The following is a 21,078-nucleotide window of genomic DNA, read 5'->3' on the forward strand; positions in this document are numbered from 1 at the left end:
AAAAGAGGCTATAAAATACTAATAAAACTCATGAAGCTAGTGAGCAAGTCTTCTTTAATTTTTTTGTTGTTGTTGCTGCAGAGTTGGTACTGGGGGGAGAAAAATGAATACACATTAAGGGGGTCTTTTACTAAAGTGAGTTAAGTTTTTGAACTTAGCATATCCTAACAGCAGAAATCAGCGCATATTAAATGCAAAGGCTATGTGCTAATTGTTGGGAGCATGTCCAGCATGTCCTCTGGAATTAACACATGGACACAAGCATTAGTCCATCTAGAATCTGGTCGCAATCAGTGCAGCCTCCGATTGAGAGGGCAATAAGCGAAGACATGCTAGTACACAAATGAAAGTTAGTGTGTGTTAAGTACTGTGTGCTCACTAAATTATGCAGTTCCCACCGATTCTCCACCTATGGCCTTGCCTAATAACAAAACATAGCTAACACATGGATTAGTGGCATGCACATTGTGATGGCAATGCTGTAGCTGTTAGCACATTGATAAGTAGCGGTTAATTCACCTTAATCCACACATTAACAACTTAACACTCTTTATAGTATGACTCCCTAAAAGTAGCTGGTTTATGCTATCTTTAGGAATTATTATTTTGTTTTGTTTCCAGTGAAGATTTGATTTTCAGGGATTGATCAAAAATATGACCCTACTGGAGGGTCCAACACAGCAAGTTTGTCCTTCAGCTAATCTTAAAATGAAGTTTTGTTCCAGCTGGAAAGAACTTAGGATAGTAAAAGGAACAAAAACAACCCGTGAGAAAAAAAATAAATGCTTGCATAATTACAACCTCTAAAATGACAGGCATCTACAGTTGCCACCTATAGGAATTCTTGAGTAAATTCCACTGAACTGAGTGAGCAATGCCTCCTGCATTTTTATCAGGACAGAGAGCTGCTACTACTATTCAGCAAGCAGGATGCCAAGCAGAAGATTTAAAGGATTGCCAAAGAGCTCTACATTTGTACAAATCTATATTTATGCAGCTTTGCATATGTGCTGCCTTGACTTTATTGTACCACAAAATATTGATGGTCTCCCATCTGGATTTCACCCCCTATAGTTCAAAGAGATGGCCCTCACCAAGGTCTCAAGTGATCATTGCCAAGTCCGAGGGAATTATACTTATTTTCCTTAACCTAAGCGCTGCTCTTGACACAGTGAACCTTCATTTTCTGTTTAGCACCATATCCTTCTTGGAAGCTCCAAGACTCAGTCCTGATGTTACCGCTAAACTGATGAGAGTTTGCCACTCGAGTTCTTACCATTGGGGATCGGGATGTGATCTCACCAGTGCTTTTTTGTAGAAAAAAAGGTGCCGGTACTCATTATGGGCGGGGTCACCACATATGGCTCCACCCCTATGATAGCCACACCCACATTAACCACACCCCCTATACCAGCCATGGCGCATATAAACAGACATCATTGAAAATATTATAGTACTATAGGAGAAAAAAATAACGTGATTTTTTTTCATGATAAATAATCTCTGTAAGCTCTTACAGCTCCAGTATACCCAGTGCAAAATAAGACAGCCAATGTAAATTCTCAAATTGGACATATTACAAACACTAAAATGAAAATAAAATGATTTTTTTCTACCTTTGTTGTCTGGTGACTGTTTTTCTTTCCATATTGGTCCCAGTCTGTGATTCTGCTTTCCTTTGTTTTCGCTTAACTCTTCTGTGCCATTTGTCATTTTTGTCTCCTTTTTCTTTGCTTTCTTCAATATTTTTCAGGCTCTTCTCTGTCCAGATTTAATTCATTCTTACTATCCATTCTTTAATTTCCTTCATCTACCTGTGGCTTTTCTTTTCCTCACCCTTGTTCTCCCCATGCCCTTCCTCTTATTCTCCAGTCTTTCTCTATTCCCCTTTTCCATCCAGCAGCTCTGCTTTCTCTCCCATCCTTCCAGTGTCTCCCCTATTTCTTTCTGCATTCTTCCATCCAGCGTCTTCCCTTTCTCTCCCATCCTTCCGTTTTCCCTCTCTCTCTCCCCATCCTTCCATCTGTTTTCCCCCTCTCTCTCCCCATCCTTCCATCTGTTTCCCTCTCCCTCTCTCCCATCCTTCCATCTGTTTTCCCTCTCTCCCATCCTTCCATCTGTTTTCCCTCTCTCCCAATCCTTCCATCTGTTGTTTCCTCTCTCTCCCCAATCCTTCCTCTGTTTTTCCCTCTCTCTCCCCAATCCTTCCTCTGTTTTTCCCTCTTCCCCAATCCTTCCCTCTGTTGGTTTCCCTCTCTCTCTCCCCAATCCTTCCTCTGTTGGTTTCCTCTCTCCCCAATCCTTCCCTCTGTTGGTTTCCCTCTCTCCCCAATCCTTCCCTCTGTTGGTTTCCCTCTTTCCCCAATCCTTCCCTCTGTTGGTTTCCCTCTTTCCCTCTCTCCCCAATCCTTCCCTCTGTTGGTTTCCCTTTCCTCTCTCCCCATCCTTCCATCTGTTGGTTTCCCTCTTTCCTCTCTCCCCAATCCTTCCTCTGTTGGTTTCCCTCTTTCTCTCCCCAATCCCCCCCCCCCCCCGCGACACTCCGGGCGAGTCCTGCACTTAGTTTTTTTTTTTAAGACTCAGAACGTGCGAACGATGCAGCCGGCAGCGATTGAAAGAGGCTGTCTGGGCTGGCGTCTGCGTCGGAGCTTCCCTCACCCTCTGCGAGTCCCGCCTTCTGTTACAACTTCCTGTTTCGCGGGACTCGCAGAGGGTGAGGGAAGCTCCGACGCAGACGCCAGCCCAGACAGCCTCTTTCAATCGCTGCCGGCTGCATCGTTCGCGCGTTCTGAGTCTTAAAAAAAAAAACTAAGTGCAGGACTCGCCCGGAGTGTCGCGGGGGGGGGGGGGGGGGGAAAAAAGGTGCGGTACGCCGTACCGTTGCGTACCGGCACAAAAAAAGCACTGGATCTCACAGTAACCGAGTGGGAGAAGCAGGTTTTGCAGGACTCCCAGTGGATATAACTGCCTCAGACTTTGAAACTGAGGCACCACTCCTGATAGTAAAAATGCAGGTACTAGGCTCATACACAGTTTAGCAGGAACACCATCCACATTGGTTCTCTTTCTACCTTTCCCAATACACTTTCAGTGTACCTTCAAGAGGATTATCCTCTTGTTCAGCTAGCACCAAGTTTCACTTTGATCAATATCAATATTATGCCCTGGGAAACCCCAACTGTTGTTTCTTTGTATCCAGGTAAATTTTGTGCATTCCACGACTTGTTCACACAAAATTTACTTGGCCATTGCTGATGAAATTTTAATCATGAACATTATCCAGCCAACACCCAATATCAGCTGGGACACCTTTGAATACTGACCTCAATAGTAACATAGTAGATGACAGCAGAAAAGGACCAGCACGGTCCATCCAGTCTGCCCAACAAGATAAACTCATATGTGCTACTTTTTGTGTATACCCTACCTTGATTTGTACCTGTCCTCTTCAGGGCACAGGCCGTATAAGTCTGCCCAGCACTATCCCCGTCTCCCAACCACCAGCCCCGCCTCCCACCACCGGCTCTGGCACAGACCGTATAAGTCTGCCCAGCACCATCCCCGCCTTCCAACCATATTTGTAATATGAATGTACAAAATGAAATAATTAGTTACATTTCTCAGTTTCTCATAGAGACATTTTATATCATGGAACAAAAATTCTCCCCAGATTTGTGCACTCAAATTTGGGTACGTACGCTCCCGAGATGCGTGCGCAACTTAATTGCTTAATGAGCTCTTAAGCATCAAGAACTGGGTGCTAACAACCGATTATTGATGTTAACTGGCACAGATTAGGATTTGCGCACGCATCTGGATGTGTATTATTCTATAACGCTGGGCGTCTACATCCCACAGTGAGCATCTTAAAAGGGGCTGTGGCCATGGGAGGAGTATGGGCATTTCAGGGGCATTTCAAAATGTTGCACCCCAACGTGGGCTTACTGCTCGCATATATTTATTTTTGTAGTGCCGGAGTGTACCCAGTGGTAATCGGGCAGTGCTGCGTGCTGCCCGGTTACTGCTGGGTTAGCGTGGGAGTTCCTACCTTCATCTCAATGGGTGGCAGTAAGGGCTCCCCCCCCCAAATGGCTGCGCGGCAAGTGTTTTATTTGCTGCACAGCCATTTCCTGCAGGAAAGAGACACTTCCCTTTTACCTGATGCAGTAAAAAGGGGCCTCGGGGCGCGTGAAAAACATGCACCAACGCCAGCGCAGGCCCCCTGTTGCCTCAGCTTGGTAAAAGGGGCCCATAGTTACTGAAAAATGGGTCAGTGCAACCTGGGTACCAGCATTTATACCAGGTTTCAGCAGGTGTAAATCTGGTGCAGGAATCGGTGCTAAGCATCAAACATATAAATGACAAGTGACCGACTCACCCGCAAATGCGCAGTAGAGACTTCCCTCTCTGTCCCGCCCTCGCGTCAAGACATGATGACGTCAGAGGGCGGAACAGAGAGGGAAACGGACGCTGCTGCTGGAGCAGAAACAACATCGCCGGTGCACCAACCTCCACCCACCCCATCCCCAACATCGTCGTTGCCGCTCCCACCCCCCTCCGAATTGGGCCCCCTGCATTGACATGACAGCGCCTCTCACCTCCGTGTGGAAGCTCTGCTGCTGCCTGCAGTGCTTTCACACGGAGGTGAGAGGCACTCTCATGTCAGTGCAGGGGGCCCAATACGGAGGGGGGCGGGAGCGGCGACGTTGAGGGTAGCTCGACATGGGGAGAGAGCAGGGCAGAGAGGAGGGTTGCTGGACATGGGGGGAGGGCAGGGGAGAGAGCAGGGTGGGGGGAGAGGCCAAGGGAAAGAGGAGGGTTGCTGGATATGGGGGGAGGGCAGGGGGAGAGAGGAGGGTTGCTGGACATGGGGAGAGAGCAGAGGAGAGAGCAGGGTGGGGGAGGAGGCCAAGGGAAAGAGGAGGGTTGATGGACATGGGGGAGGGCAGAGGAGAGAGCAGGGTGGGGGGTGAGGCCAGGGGAGACAGGAGGACTGCTGGACATGGGGGGGAGGGCAGGGGAGAGAGCAGGGTTGCTGGACATGGATCGATGGAGGGGAGTCACTCTCATGTCAGTGCAGGGGGCCCAAAACGGAGGGGGCGGGAGCGGCGGCGAGGAGGGTAGCTGCAGGGCCGTACCTAGGGTCTCTGGCGCCCCCTTGCAGACTATCAGTTGGGGGCGCCCCCCCCCCCCCCGTGAAAATGATCGCTCTCCACTTGCCACACTGACAGGAATTGTCAGCAATATTCTTAGAAACAAACTGCTATACATTGCAAAATAAGATAGCAGATGTAAATTCTCAAAGTGGACATATTCCAAACACTAAAATGAAAATAAAATGATTTTTTTTCTACCTTTGTTGTCTGGTGACTTTCTTTTTCTGATCATGCTGGCCCAGTATCTGATTCTGCTGCTATCTGTCCTCTTAACTCCGTTTCCAGGGCTTCCTTTCCATTTATTTCTTTCCTTTCCTCCTTTCTTCTTCATTTCTGGTCCTCAGCTTCTCCCTATTTTCTTCATCCATGTGCAGTTTTTCTCCTCTCTTCCTTTTCCCTCATTTCATCTCCTTCATCTCTCTTCCCTCCCCTCTATGTCCAGCAATTTCTCCTCTCTCCCTGAGCCCTGCCCTCCCATCCATGCCCATCCATGCTCCTCTGTCCCCTGCCCCCTCCATTCATCCCTATCCAGCAATTCCCCTCTCTCCCTGAGCCCTGCCCTCCCAATCCATGCCCATCCATGCTCCTCTGTCACCTGCCCCCTCCATTCATCCCTATCCAGCAATTCCCCTCTCTCCCTGAGCCCTGCCCTGCAATCCATATCCATCCATGACCATCTGTCCCCTCCATTCATCCCTATCCAGCAATTCCCCTCTCTCCCTGAGCCCTGCCCTCCCAATCCATGCCCATCCATGCTCCTCTGTCCCCTGCCCCCTCCATTCATCCCTTTCCAGCAATTCCCCTCTCTCCCTGAGCCCTGCCCCTCCCATCCATGCTCCTCTGTCACCCTCCATTAATCCCTATCCAGCAATTCCTCTCTCTCCCTTCCATGACCCCCCCACCTCGCATCCATGCTCCTCTCTCCTCTGTCCTCCCGCTCCCATCATGTCCCAGTTGGCCTGGCCCGCTCTTTTCTCCCCTCCCCCTTCGCATCCATGCTCATCTCTCCCCTAACCTCCCGCTCCCATTGTTCAACTACTGCCCGCCCTCTTCTCTCCCACCAACATCCCTTTTCTTGTTCTTGTTTTTTCTTTTTAAATTTACCTCCGTGGCGGTCCAGCAGCGCGTCAGTGAAGGAGGCGGTGCTCGCCTCCCGACGTCTCTAGCCTTCCCTTCGCTGTGTTCCGCCTTCTTCTGACGTCATTTCCTTGATGTCAGAAGAAGGCGGAACACAGCGAAGGGAAGGCTAGAGACGTTGGGAGCGCCGCCTCCTTCACTGACGCTGCGCTGCTGGACCGCCGCGGAGGTAAATTTAAAAGAAAAAACAAGAACAAGAAAAGGGATGTTGGTGGGAGAGAAGAGGGCGGGCAGTAGTTGAACAATGGGAGCGGGAGGGCGAGCGAGGTGAGCATGGTGCGGCGGCGCCCCCCCAGAGGGGGGCGCCCCCCTGCCATGCTTACCTCGCTTACCGTGTTGGCACGGCCCTCAGTAGCTGAACATGGGGAGAGAGCAGGGCAGAGAGGAGGGTTGCTGGACATGGGGGGAGGGCATGGGAGAGAACAGGGTTGCTGGACGGGGGGGGGGGGGGGGCCAAGGGAAAGGGGGGGGTTGCGGGATATGTGGGGAGGGCAGGGGAGAGAGGATGGTTGGTGGACGAGGGGGGGGAGGCCAGGGGATACAGGAGGGCTGCTGGACATGGGGGGAGGGCAGGGGAGAGAGGAGGTTTGCTGGACATGGATGGATGGAGGTGAGAATTATTACATTTTGCAAAACACAAATCTCGCCCGTTTTAACGGGCTTAACAGCTAGTGATTCTATAAAGGATGCACATCCTTTATAGATATTAAGTGCCACTCTTTCCAGCGCGAAATTTTGAGTGCCATTTATAGAATCCAGTCCCCTAGTACGTTTTGTGGAAAACTCAATGATTAGCAAATCCAAACATTTTAATTGGCCTCCATGCTAAACCTGATATCATTAGAAAAACAACAATTATTAACCAAGCTCTATCCTTCAAGTCCAAAGCCTTTTATAAAAAAATAGATTTTCTGGGAAGTGTATTGATCCAAGATGGCGTCTGGGAAGGACGTGTGAGCGGCAGCTCTAGATTCGCTAGCGAAGAACCTCGAGTGAGAGCCTTCCCTATTGTATTATGGGGAAGAGAAAAGGCAAACCCAGTGTACCTTCCTCCATAGGCCGGGTGAAGCCCTCTTGTACTCGACAGACGACACTGGAGGAATCGGGCTTGCTGACACAGAGGATCCAGACTGGCGTTTCGAGGGGTCCGATGGAGACTTCGGATCCTAGCGTGGAGGGTGTGACTCTTAGACCCCTCCGATAGCAACACCCCCGCAACCTGGAGAATTGCTGGCTATGGCGGGACAACTGACGAGTACTCCCGGAAGCGGAGTCCCTGCAGTTAGTAGTGGAGACCCCATAGCTATTTTGTCCCCGCTTGGAACAGCTCCGCAGTCAGGCCAGAATCTGCAAGCTTCTTGGCCTGAGCGTATTCGGGGCGAACCCTCCGTGAGTATCGGGGAGATAGTGAGACCTTCAGTTGTTACAATGGACTCCATTTGGGAGGCGATACAAGGCTTAAACAACACACTACTTCAAGTTGCAGGATCCCTTCGAGGAGATGTGGGGAAATTGTCACAGGTTCAAATTGATTTATCAGGTAAAGTGACTGAGCAAACAACCAGGATGGATTCCCTAGAAACAGAGGTAAACTCCACAATGTCTTCTATATTAGCAGTTATAAAAGATAATAATCTTCAAAGAAAAAAAATTGAGTATTTGGAGAATCAGCTGAGGAGGTATAATCTTCAGTTCGTGAATTTTCCTAAGTCCCCGCTTATTCCAGCCAAAGAAATGCTGAAAAAATACTTTAATGAAAATTTGGGTATTCCCCCAGAAGCATTTCCCTCCATTGACTAGAGTGCAGTATATTTCTGGGGCTGGTATTGGGAATTTGCAACCCCCTCAGACTGACTTAAATTTGACTCAGTTTTTGGAAAGCTCAATAGAAGTTATCACAGAAAGGACTACTCTACTGGTGTCGTTTGCTCTAGAACTGGACCATAATAATGTGTTTAAACTTTTTCCCCGTCACATTTCTACGCCTTTCCTGGGATCAAAAATCCAACTTTTCCCAGATCTCTCTCTTGAGACACAAAAAAGGAAGGATTTTTTTATTAATGAAAACAAGGGTCCTACAATTGGGAGGGACCTTTAGAATCTACAAATTATATATTTTTTGACCCAGTGAAGCTTATAGAATTTATTACTAACAAAGAGTAACGTGATGTAAACCTTGATCAGTAACGCTAAATCGGCTACACTGACCTGAATTCTTGTCCTTTCTTTGTTTAGAAATTAATTTTCCTTTTACCATTTTTTTTATGCTTAGCTATTTTAAGTTCCTATCTTGGATCATTTAATGTGGACTAACAACAGCTTTATTGTCTGTTAGATTTATTCAGTATACTAGATTTCTTAAATTCTAAATTTATGTTATTTGACATGAATGTAAATGTTAAAAATTGATAAAAAAAGATTTTCTGGTTACTTATATGATGCTCTTCTAGCTCATATCAACTCAATTTATAGGCTAAAAAACAGTTATAAGAATTTTCAGTTAAGAAATTAGCTACTCAGTGTAGCTTTTTCTTCCTCCTCTGAGGATGAAGGCAAGAAAGCTGCCTACCTAAACTGAGAGTAATCCATTAAAGTGAAGAGACAGAAGTCTAAAGTATGCAACAAGAGTTCCATGATTTCACTCTGGTGGACTTATGTCACTTGTATTTCAATGATTCCCTCCATCTTACCATTTCTCGTTAAGACTGCCTTCAGCTACCTTGGCCCAAAGTTGTGGAACTCTCTTCCCTCCCCCCTCAGAGCCGTTCCCTGCCTTCGTACTTTCAAAGCCCTCTTAAAAACCTTCCTTTTCTCTGATGCCCATGGTGCTACTCAGTCCTGATCTAAAATTTCTCCTCGGCTGTCTTTTCCCTCTCCTCCTACTCTTTTATACTTTATATATAGTCATAGTGTGTAAACCGCACAACCCTTCACAGTATATCAAGTAAAGAAATTAAATAAATATAGAGGCACTGATGTTGCCTTTATAAAATTTGTGCAGTATATGCACCTGTGTGCCTGTTCTGCTATTCCATTATCAGTAGGTCTACCACAGGACTCCATTCTAGTCCTATCTTCTTCTTCCTGTACACCCTCTTCCATGGTTACAAGAAAAGCAGACCTCCGTGGCAAAATAAAACAAAATGTATTCAGCGCAAATACATAAAAACAGCATACAACTTTTCTCTAACCGCCCAAAGTTGTATGCTGTTTTTATGTGTCTGCGCTGAATACATTTTGTTTTATTTCATCATGTGGGTCTACTTTTCTTTTCTGCTGATCTGGATGTTGCAGACTGCTTGCCTATGTGCTTTTTGGGAACTTCTATTTTCAATTAAGTTTTGGTGCTATGGTGCTGATGCTGTCAACCAAATAAAACCCAATGTTGGTGTTCTGACTGCATAAGGTGAAATGTAAGTCTGGTGTTGCAACTGAAAAGTATAGAATTCTGATGAAAATGGGATCTCTAGCACTTAGTACCTTGAAGAAGCTTATAAGAAAGTGAAACGGAGAGCCTCGCTGGGAGCAATATTTAAAGCTAAGTGGTTATTACATTCTCAACAACAAGAGATTAAAGTGGAATGATTATGATGTTGGGTATTGCACCACAAATTGTGTGTGAAATTGAGTGTAGAATTTTGGAATGAGGAGGTTTTTTTTTTTTAGAAAAATGGAGTCCAGTAAATGTAGGCACAAACATATACTTGCTGCCACAGTTTGGACATTTAAGGTCTTTTCCCCTCAGTAGTATTTTTATTGAAATTGAGAGTGTGATCTCCAGTGTGTAGAACATATATTTCTTCAGCTTGGAATTGCAATCCAAAAAAAAACAACAAAACCTCATTCCGGGTGTCCACTGCCTCAAAGATACCCTCCCTGCGATGTTGCCACCCAAATACAACACCTCCTCCCAATGCCCTCCTACTGGGTAGATGCTCTCTCTCGATCACACCACTCGACTATAATCCTCCTCTCTTCAAGGCAAGAGCATCACTGAGAGAGGGCTTGTACTTGGGGGGGGGGGGGGGGGGTGAGAGTCATCTGGTGAGTGAGGAAATGGAATGTGGGAGCATTGGGAGGATGTGTGTGTGTGTGTGTGAGTGGCCCTCTCAAGTCACTTCACTGGCTCCCTATCCGGTTCCGCATACAGTTCAAACTCCTCTTATTAACTTACTAGTAAAAAAGGCCCGTTTTGCGAAACAAATGAAACGGGCGCTAGCATGTAGTTTTTTTTTTCTCCTGTAGTTTTTCCTTTGAAGAGAAAAGCACTGTATGAAGCGGCGCTGTCTTTTCCCGGGGTGATTGAGGTCGGGGAATCCTTGAGGTGGGTTAGGGGTTGCCTTATGCCCGGGATGTTTTTTGTTGGTTGGCGGGAGAGCAGCACTGTCTGGGGCCGTCAGTTTTAACGGTATTTTTGGTCCTTGTGGCAAGCAGCGGCGTCTTGTTTTGGGTGGTGTGGTTTGCGGAAGGGAGAGTATGCCACTCTTTCGGTTCGTTATAGGGCAGCAGCGTAGGAACGATGCAGCAGGAATGCAGGACGAATGCGCAGCGGGAAGCAGCGCGGTGTGTGCATCCTCGAGGTGGGTGACGGGTTTTTTGAGGCGGGGGATGGTTTTGCACGTCCTGGGTTGCTTGGTTCGTGAGAAGGTGAAGGGGGGGGGGAGGTGTTCCAGTTATGTGCACGTGCGTGATAATGTTTTTTTTTTCTTTGTTGCCTCCGGTTTTGTATATTGAAGGAGTTAGCGGTTTTGTATATTCAAGCAGTTTGCCAACCAGTCTGTACCGAATCCTAGGCTGGGGAGGAGTAGGGAACCCCCCGCCTGGGTCAGTCTGTGATGCAGGCTAGGTCGGGTTTAATTTTTGCAGGTGGCGGCACACGTCGCAGATGGCGAGGGGCACGCTTCTTTTTTTTTTTCTTTGTTGCCTCCAGTTTTGTATATTGAAGGAATTAGCGGTTTTGTATATTCAAGCAGTTTGCCAGCCAGTCTGTACCGAATCCTAGGCTGGGGAGGAGTAAGGAAGTTTCCCTACTCCTCCCCCCGCCTGGGTCAGTCTGTGATGCAGGCTAGGTCGGGTTTAATTTTTGCAGGTGGTGGCACACGTCGCAGATGGCGAGGGGCACGCTTCTTTTTTTTTTCTTTGTTGCCTCTGGTTTTGTATATTGAAGGAGTTAGCGGTTTTGTATATTCAAGCAGTTTGCCAGCCAGTCTCTACCGAATCCTAGGCTGGGGAGGAGTAGGGAAGTTTCCCTACTCCTCCCCCCGCCTGGGTCAGTCTGTGATGCAGGCTAGGTCGGGTTTAATTTTTGCAGGTGGCGGCGCACGTTGCAGATGGCGAGGGGCACGCTGTACTCCTGTTTCCCCGGGTCCAACAACAATATTTGTGTACATACCCAGTGCTGGGATATTCTCTGTTTCCAGCGGCGTTCGTCTGCTCTCTGTGCTGCTCAGACAATGAGGCATTCTACAGCTGAATGCTCCTCCCTTCTTCTGTTTTTTTCTTCTGATAGGTGAGGTGAGTTCTATGTCGCATTCCGTTGCCTGGTAACAGTTCTGCTTTGTTAGTGGGCAAGCCCCTTCTGATAGGTCCGTGTTATGTCGGATGGCTTCACCACCATGAAACCATGAACCCTTTATCGTGTGCTGTGACTTCAGAATCTTTGTCCTCAGAATGTTCACGGTGCATTTTATTAAATTAGGTAAGTGCATTCACTCTGCAGCTCCTCAGTACCTCTCCATTCTCATCTCTCCCTATACTCCTTCCCAGGAACTACGTTCACTGGGTAAATCTTTCTTATCTGCAACCTTCTCCTCCACCGCTAACTCCAGACTCCGTTCCTTTTATCTTGCTGCACCATAATGCCTGGAATAGACTTCCTGAGCTGGTACGTCAAGCTCCATCTCTAGCCATCTTCAAATCTAAGCTAAAAGCCCACCTTTTTGATGCTGCTTTTAACTCCTAACCCTTATTCACTTGTTCAGAACCCCTTATTTTATCATCCTCACTTTAATATTCCCTTATCTCTTGTTTGCCTGTTTGTCTGTCCTAATTAGATTGTAAGCTGTCGAGCAGGGACTATCTCTTCATGTTCAGGTGTACAGCGCTGCATACGTCTAGTAGCGCTAATAGAAATGATAAGTAGTAGTAGTGGCACTGGCAGTTAGGTTGGTCCCTTTAAGCAGCAGACTGATGCACCTGAGCAGTGTGAGTTAATGCTGCTTCTGAGGTTAATCACAAGCACTGTTATTCATATAATGTAGGAGTGACTGACTAGTGGTAATGAGCTAATATAACATAACAATGGTATTTGTATACTGCTGCAACTGCAAAGTTTGAAGCAGTTCACAATAATCATTAAGAAGCCAGGGCAATTTCACAGGAATTACAACTAAATTAATTATCAGAACTCCAATTATTTAAACAAAACAAATTTCTGAAAGAGAGAGGTTTTAAGCTTTCTCCTAAATAAAACATAAGAGTCACATTGAGAAAAACATTTTGAGAACTCTTGACAAATTTTAGGGGCTTGATATGCCAACAATAATTCATGGATAATAGCTCATAATAATAATTCATGTCTTACAGCTTTTAGCAGAAGTAAAAGTAAAAGAAGAATTATTAATACTTCTCCAAGGCCTAGACAGAGATGTAAACTGAAAATATTCCAACATATAATCTGGAACAGCACCGTCTAAAATTATGAATAAAAAAACAAGCAAACTTAAACAAGATCCTAGCATCTATTGGCAACCAGTGTAGTTTTACAAAATACCCTGAAATTCTATCTGATTTTCCCCAAAGAGAAAATCAAGCGCACCACTGTGTTCTGTATAGTCTGAAGCTTTCTTAGCTTGTGCTTTGCCCCTCCCAAGAAAATCAAATTACAATAATTAAGCTTTGACAATATCAGAGATTGAACTAGAAGTCTAAATTTGCCAATGTCAAAAAGACTTCTCACACATCTCAGTTTTCTCAGTAGGAAAAATGATCCTTTAACTAAAGTATTGATACGTAAGGCTAGAGAAAGAATACTATCCACATAAACCCCTAAAATTTTAATAACAGAGGAAAAAGTATATTTTGTTTGTTTAACCTGAATATAATTCAATAGAGGATCAAAGTGATTGGACAATAACATGAACTTAGTTTTCTCTGGGTTTAACTTAAGTTTGTAATTTTTCATCCAAGTTGAAAGATCTAAACATTTCTCAACTAGCGGAGTAACCTGACATTGATAAAACAGGGATCATAACAGTGATGTCATCAGTGTGTGTATATATATATATATATATATATATATATACATATATATATATACACACACACACACACACACACAAGAAACAGCGGTGACTCAAAAAGAATACACATATGATGCAGCCAAGGATCTAAAGGACATTGTCCAAAAACAAGACTCAACACGGTCATGTTTCGGCCTGTCTGGCCTACCTCAGGGGTCTTCTGGAGTAATTTGTGCAAGCTCAAGAAAATACTGCTGATTGATATACTGTAGAACGTATCCGTCACTAGTTTAAATCTTGGAAGTGAAAACTGCATGCCAGGAAAAACTGAAACTGTACTTTCCAAAAATCACTGTTGAGATAAACAGCATAACATCCGGCTTCTCAATTGGCAACTTTCAGTCTAAAATTCAGAAGATTAGATCTACATTTTCAAATCAGCTAACAGAGCTCAATGAGAGCATTACTGATATTGAGGCATTTCTGGTGACAGATTTTGGGTTGATTTTTCCCGTTTACTAAGCTGCGCGCTAATGCTGACACAGCCCATTCACTTTGAATGGGCTGTGTTGGAATTGCCGAACAGGGGGGTTAATTCTTTATTTTTAAGACATTCTAAATCGTATTGTCAGTTAGATACTTAGCCAACCTATGGAGTGGAGGAGTGGCCTAGTGGTTAGAGCACCGGTCTTGCAATCCAGAGGTGGCCGGTTCAAATCCAGCTGCTGCTCCTTGTGATCTTGGGCAAGTCACTTAACCCTCCATTGCCTCAGGTACAAACTTAGATTGTGAGCCATCCTGGGACACAGAAATAACCAGAGTAACTGAATGTAACTCACCTTGAGCTACTACTGAAAAAGGTGTGAGCAAAATCTAAATAAATAAATATGTGATGTCAGCTACTCCCATTAAATTTAGATTGTTGGTTTTGGAACGGATGCAATCTTTACTAAGGGGCCCTTGTACAAAGGCATGGTAGGCTCTATATGCATGCAGTATGCACACTCCCGTAGTGATAATTTTGGATTGGGCACATGCCCCTACCACCGGGACAAATTAACTTTTTTTAAAATTTCCTACCGCGTGCGGCATTTCCGGTGTTAATCGGCAGTTGGTGCACACTTACTGCTAGACCAATGGGTGAAATTAATAGGTGCACACTGGTTTCAATTTTACCGCAGGCCCATTTCCCGGCCCAATGAAAAAAAGACCTTTTTCCCAGATGTGTTAAAAACTGGTCTGGCATGCGACAAAAACACGTGCCCACACTAATGTAGGCCACTTTTTGCCGCAGCTTAGTAAAAGGACCCTTTTACTGCTGGTCTTTTTCCAGAGAATTTGGGAGGTGGTATTGCCACACAAGATAACTGATGTTGAAATGTGTCACTTAACTTACTACCTAGATGAAAAAGATATTTAGTATCAGTGATATCCAGTCCAATTTTCTTTGAATAGAAAACTCATCTTTTAGATTTAAGCGTAGTTTTGTAAGTGCTAACAACTGATATCTAATTAGCTTAATCTTCCAAACATCCGCTTTTAATCCATTTACGCTCTAAACTGGGGATTCTATATATGGCGCCTAGATTTGCGTGCCGAAATCCAGGTGCATTCTGAAACTACATGCGTAACTTAATTGGCTCAACAAGTCAATCAGCATTTTTAATAGCACTTAATAAGCAATAATGAGCACTAATTGACAATAATTGCAAGTTACGCGCACAACTTGGTAAGCACATTCTATAATGAACTGCGCCCTAAACGGTGAAGCGCGCAGTTCAAAATAAATGCAGTTCAAAAGGGGTGTGTTTATGGGCATTTCGTGGAAATTCCAAAATTTACATGCATAGTTACAGAATATGGCCCAGTCCGCCTATATCTACATGCCAGGATTTACACCAGTTTTCTGTAAATGGGCACACGCAGATTTAGGTGCGATGATATTGACTAAGTGTATACTATATACGGCACGTAAATCTTATAGAAAACGCTTAGGCAAAACCGAGTTCCATGTGGATTTGTTAGGCACCATATATAGAATCTGGCCCTAATTGTCTACATCTTTGTTTAAGACTAGATAGATCCTTATCAAACCATTGATTGCTCTGTCTACTAATTTTAGTTTTCATATGAATTGGGGCAATATCATCAAGTATCCTCTGACAACACTGCCTCCAATTTTCTTCAAAACATCTAGGGTCCACCTTAAGCCAGGACTGATACAGTTTGTTCCAAAATACAATTTCATCTATTTTCTCTCTAGAAAGAATTTGTACTTTAGTCTTATCTGCTTTCCCCTTAGGGTGATCCCAATAAATATTAAACCGAAGCATAAAATGATCAGACCAGATCACCTTTGACAAAACTACCTCTGAAAAAATAATCTCACCCAACTTGGAAGTAGTCGGACAAGCATAACTGAATAAATCTAAATGGCGACCCTTCTCATGAGTAATCTGAGATAGAAGGAGATAATAATCAAATACCTCCAAGGATGAGACAAAAATCTTTAACCCTGGAATCAGTATTATCCTCCAAATGTATATTTACATCTCCCAAAATCAAATTGTATAATGAATATAAAGAATTCCATGCAATAAAATCATAAAAATCCCTCTTTGATGAAAGCCAACTTCCACGTGGACAAAATAACATAAAACATGTAAAGGAAGAGGACTGTTTATAATCAGACACTTGACAAGCCAAAATGTCAAGGTCTGAACTGATAAAAAGAATCCAAAACCTTCACCTTAAAATCCTCTCTGAAAATAGCTACTTCTCCCCTTTTCTTCTTCTCATGTGCTAAGGAAGCAATTCCGTAACCCTTAGGGCAAAGCTCATTAATTACAGGGTCTTCTGAAGAAGTAAACCATGTTTCAGCTTAAAAGAAACAAACTGGCTGATGATCATCCAGCCAGTCCTTGATTATACTGGAATTGTTACAAACCAAGCATGCATGAGAAATTAAGGGGTAGTATAAGCCCGTTCTTCACACCTTAATAAATATTCCTTCAGGTTTGCAACATGCAGAAGTTTAAGGGATCCTTTTTCTAAGCTATGTTAGGAACTAACACGTGCCAAACGCAGCTTAAAATGGGGTACTGCGGAATGCGCTCAGGCATCTGGCAGTAAGTACCAAATGTGCAAATGCTAACCACAGACACTATAAATTTTTGAGAGGGCGTGTCTCGGGGGTGGAGAATGGGTATTCCTGTGCTAATCAGATAGTGCAGCTACATGACTGCACGCTAACTGGATGACGCAGGAATAGTGTGTGAGCATTTACTACCTACAAAATGGGTAATGGTAAGTGCGTGCATAATACATTTTTTTAATGGATGCGTGCTAATTGCCATTAATGCAAAAAAATAGAAAAGGGCCATTTTTTTTTACAGCTGCAGTAATAATGGCCTTAACATGGGGAAAAACCTGGGCAAGGGTGCGCTAAGACCACTTTTTTGCTGCAGCTTAGTAAAAAGACCCCTAAAATCATTAATGGAACTAGAAGAACATAAAATCATGCAACGCGGACAGGCGAATAAGACTTTTTGCAGGTTTGCTTTTGGAAAACATAAAGCTAGACTTACAGAGGTATAGTTATATTTTTTTCCCCACTTCCAGAGTTCAAGTTTGTGAACATTTTTGCCAGTCAGTTCATTTCCATTTATACCAGGATTTGTGCAAATGGAGCTGAAACCCCATGAGTTAGTACATCAGTCTCCAAGGGCCCATTTTACTAAGTGGCAGTAAGCCCAACACGTGCTTAGTGTTCGCTAAACAGGAAGTACCGCCAGGCTACCACAACAGCCCGGTGCTACTTCCCACCCCTAGCGTGCCGTCATATTTATTTTTGTGGCACCAGGGTTTACCTGCCGCTAATTGGATAGTGCTGCACGCTGCCCGGTTATTACCAGGTTTCCACAGGAGTCCTTACTGCCACCTCAATGGGTGGTGGAAATGGCCATGTGGCAAGTGCTTTACTTGCCGCATGACCATTTCCTGAAGGGAAGAAAGACTTCCCTTTTACCTGCAGCGGAAAAAGGGGGCCTCGGCATGGGTGAAAAACATGCGCTGACACCAGCACAGGCCCCTTTTTGCTGCAGCTTGCTAAAACGGCCCTAAATTTGTACTTGAGACAAAATTCATAATTAGTGTCAATGGGACAAAATGGATTAGAATCCTAGCTTCCCTGGTTCTTAGCTTACAACTTTAAGCACTACTTTTTTACTTTATCTTTTTATAGTTTGACTTGATTAGAATTCTTTTGATTTCCTTTGTTGTAAATCTCTTTTCTCCTCATGATGGGGGCTAAATTCAACTAATTACCTTTGGTTTTCCTTCTTTTCTTTAATTATTTGAAGTTTCCTTGGGTGTAATTTCTTGATTTTGTATTTTTGGAATTAATGTTGAAAATTAAAAAAAAAAAAATATATATATATATATATTTATTTCAAATGCTTAAGAGATTTTCAAAATCCAAGAAGATCAACTATGGAAAATACAAATAAATATTATAAACCAGGATAAGCGGCCTCTCGATAGGGGTGCACTTAATAAGCTGCAGCTTACTGCAGCCTAAAATGATTTACCGTGGGATGTACTCAAGTGTTCTGTGGTAATTTTGTGATCTGCACATGCAAATCGCATGCTATTTATTATGGAGGGGCTATAACTGGGTTGGAGAATGGGTATTTTTATGCTGATCAGTCAGCACAGCTATATTACCACGTGCTGATTAATGCGCAAGTTCTTACTGCCTACAAAATAGGTGTCGATAAGTGCTCAAGGGCTTTTTTTTTTTAATGGCTGCATGCTAATGGCAACATTAGCACATGGTCATTAATTGAAAATAAAAAATAGAAAATTGGCCATTTTCATGCTATGGTAAAAATGGCCTTAGTGAACGGGGGAAAAACCCACCTCAGGGTGAACTAAGGCCACTTTATATCACAGCTTAGTAAAAGGACCCAACAGAACATTAAGGGCCACTTTTACTAAACTGTGAGCAAATGAGAGGAAACTCATTCAAATTTCTATGGGCTTTCTCTCATTTGCTGCGCCGGGAATCGCTAGGGTGGCTTACTAAAAGAGACTCTAAATTAATTGGTATTTACCAGTTTACAGGATTGGGGCACTTTGAAAAGGCTCTTGAAAGGGACTTTAATTTAGAAAGCTCTTGTATTTTCAATCTGTTTTTGTTGTTGTTGTTGTGTGTGTACGTACGCTTTTTGGGGGGGTAAAAAAACAAGCAGCATGCATTATATATTGGGATTTGGGACTTGATATACCGCCTTTCTGAGGTTTTTGCAACTACATTCAAAGCGGTTTACATATATTCAGGTACTTATTTTGTACCAGGGGCAATGGAGGGTTAAGTGACTTGCCCAGAGTCACAAGGAGCTGCAGTGGGAATCAAACTCAGTTCCCCAGGATCAAAGTCCACTGCACTAACCACTAAGCTACTCCTCCAATGACTTTTATTAACAACTTAAAAAACACAGACTACAGCAGATGCTTAGCAGTAACTACTGCAGTACTGTGACTTTTAATAGCTGTGTTATAGCATAGCAAGATATGCATTTGCCTACTATAATTTTTCCTTTATGATGTTTTGGGCCGTATGTACTAAGCATTCTTCCCACAGATACAAACAACCTTGTTTTGTATGGTTTTTGTGTACTATAGACATACAGGAGAAAAGACTTGTTAAATTAAACCCTTAATAAGTTAATCCCTTGTAGTACATCTTGCCTATTTATGTTTTACAGGACTCCAAAGATCTGTGAATATGGAAACAGAACAACAGAAAATAGTATGATGTTTTTAAACATTTTTACTATTTCCTTCTCCATTGCTAAGGAAATAGTAGAAATGTTTATGGAATTCTGTTAGTCACATGGTGGAATGTAGCCGAAAGCCAGTCATATTATCATATTAGAAAACTCAAACTCTGACTCATTGATAAATATATGTTCTACTGGCAGTAAAATCTGGACTAGAGGTTGTCAGTGAATATCCCTCTGCAAGCTTTATTTTCATTTATAGTAAACATTTCAGTCTACTTGTAATAGACTTCTTAAAATATTTCAGCAGAATTCAATCAGAAATCAGCTATAGTGTATATATTGTCTTGTGACAGGTGAATTGAGCTAATGCTTCAAGCAAACATTATCTTTTCCTCACAGAAACATGTAATTTCAAGGTTTGAGGTTTCTGAATGAAACTTTAATCAAAGTACAGAACCAGTAGGGTTGCAAGTGTAAATAAGTACTGTTAATTAAAAAAAAAAAGGCAGGGAAAGCATGTGGCTCATGGAATTTTTTTTTTTTACATTTGTACCCCACGCTTTCCCACTCATGGCAGGCTCAATGCGGCTTACATGGGGCAATGGAGGGTTAAGTGACTTGCCCAGAGTCACAAGGAGCTGCCTGTGCCTGAAGTGGGAATCGAACTCAGTTCCTCAGGACCAAAGTCCACCACCCTAACCACTAGGCCACTCCTCCACATGTGTATGCATGTATATACATATATGCATCCTAATGATCAAGTTGATTATCCATGCCATCCCTATCTTTGAAGCAAGATCCTCTGGGAAGAAGCTCTTGCAATTGAGCATCAGTAAAACTAAGGATGTTCCTCCATGGAGAAAGTGATACGTTACCTTACAGAGGATCACAGAAGCATAAAGAGGCAAATCAGTAGGTGTAGGAGTATAAAGTTTATTAAGCACAAGCACCCGACGAGGTCACACCATGCAATAGCTACATTTGCTGTTTTATTTAATTATAAGCTTGATGACTTTGTGCATGCAAATTATTTTTTTTATTGTTCTATGATTTTTATCATGATTTGATTACTTATATAGCATTCTTTATGTACTGTTGCATTATGTACTGATCTTTCTTTTAGTTTGTATTGTATGTCTGAATTGACAGACCTTACCCCTGATGCAGCCTTTTTAAGGCGAAATGTGGCCACGTCGGGTGCTTGTGCTTAATATCCTACATCTAATGGTCTGCTCCATTTGTGTGCTTACTGTTTGCAGATTGCTGCCTCTTTGTGCTTCTGTTATATGTGTGTACCTGCATTGGTTTTGTATGTGTCAGTAACCACACCTACTTTTACGTAACTCTTGGGATAGTTTTAAGAAGCTGTTATGTTTGAAAATTCCTATGTAAAATAATACCCTAGATATTAATGTTGACAGATTTCAGAGGATAGATTTTACAGTTTAATCACAGGCAGCCATTGTCCTAAAGCAACAAGTATTGCCATGCTTCACAACTAGGAGGCAGTATACACAGCAGTCACTAAGGGGGCAATTCTCCATTTAGGAGCCCCAAGGCCACATGGTAGGAACCCACCTTCTATAACGGAACCTGGCTGCCCAGATTCCGTTCCAGAATATTAGCATGTCCCGGTATCGGCACATCTCATTTACATGCCCACAGTTACACTTACCACAGACCTGGTGGAAGTGCAGGCAGCTAACTGCATTACGGACCCGCATAACGTATAGTATTCTGTAACTGATAGCTCTGCCA

General features: G+C 43.6%; 1 protein-coding gene across 1 annotated transcript in view; it reads right to left on the bottom strand.

The window, feature by feature from the left end:
- The window catches only part of MTHFD1L (methylenetetrahydrofolate dehydrogenase (NADP+ dependent) 1 like), a gene marked incomplete at its 5' end in the record, with an annotated part of 452,100 nt that overhangs the window by 6,197 nt on the left and 424,825 nt on the right, over positions 1–21,078 (bottom strand).

The sequence above is a fragment of the Microcaecilia unicolor genome, chromosome 3 (assembly GCF_901765095.1).
Source record: "Microcaecilia unicolor chromosome 3, aMicUni1.1, whole genome shotgun sequence".
NCBI lineage: Eukaryota > Metazoa > Chordata > Amphibia > Gymnophiona > Siphonopidae > Microcaecilia > Microcaecilia unicolor.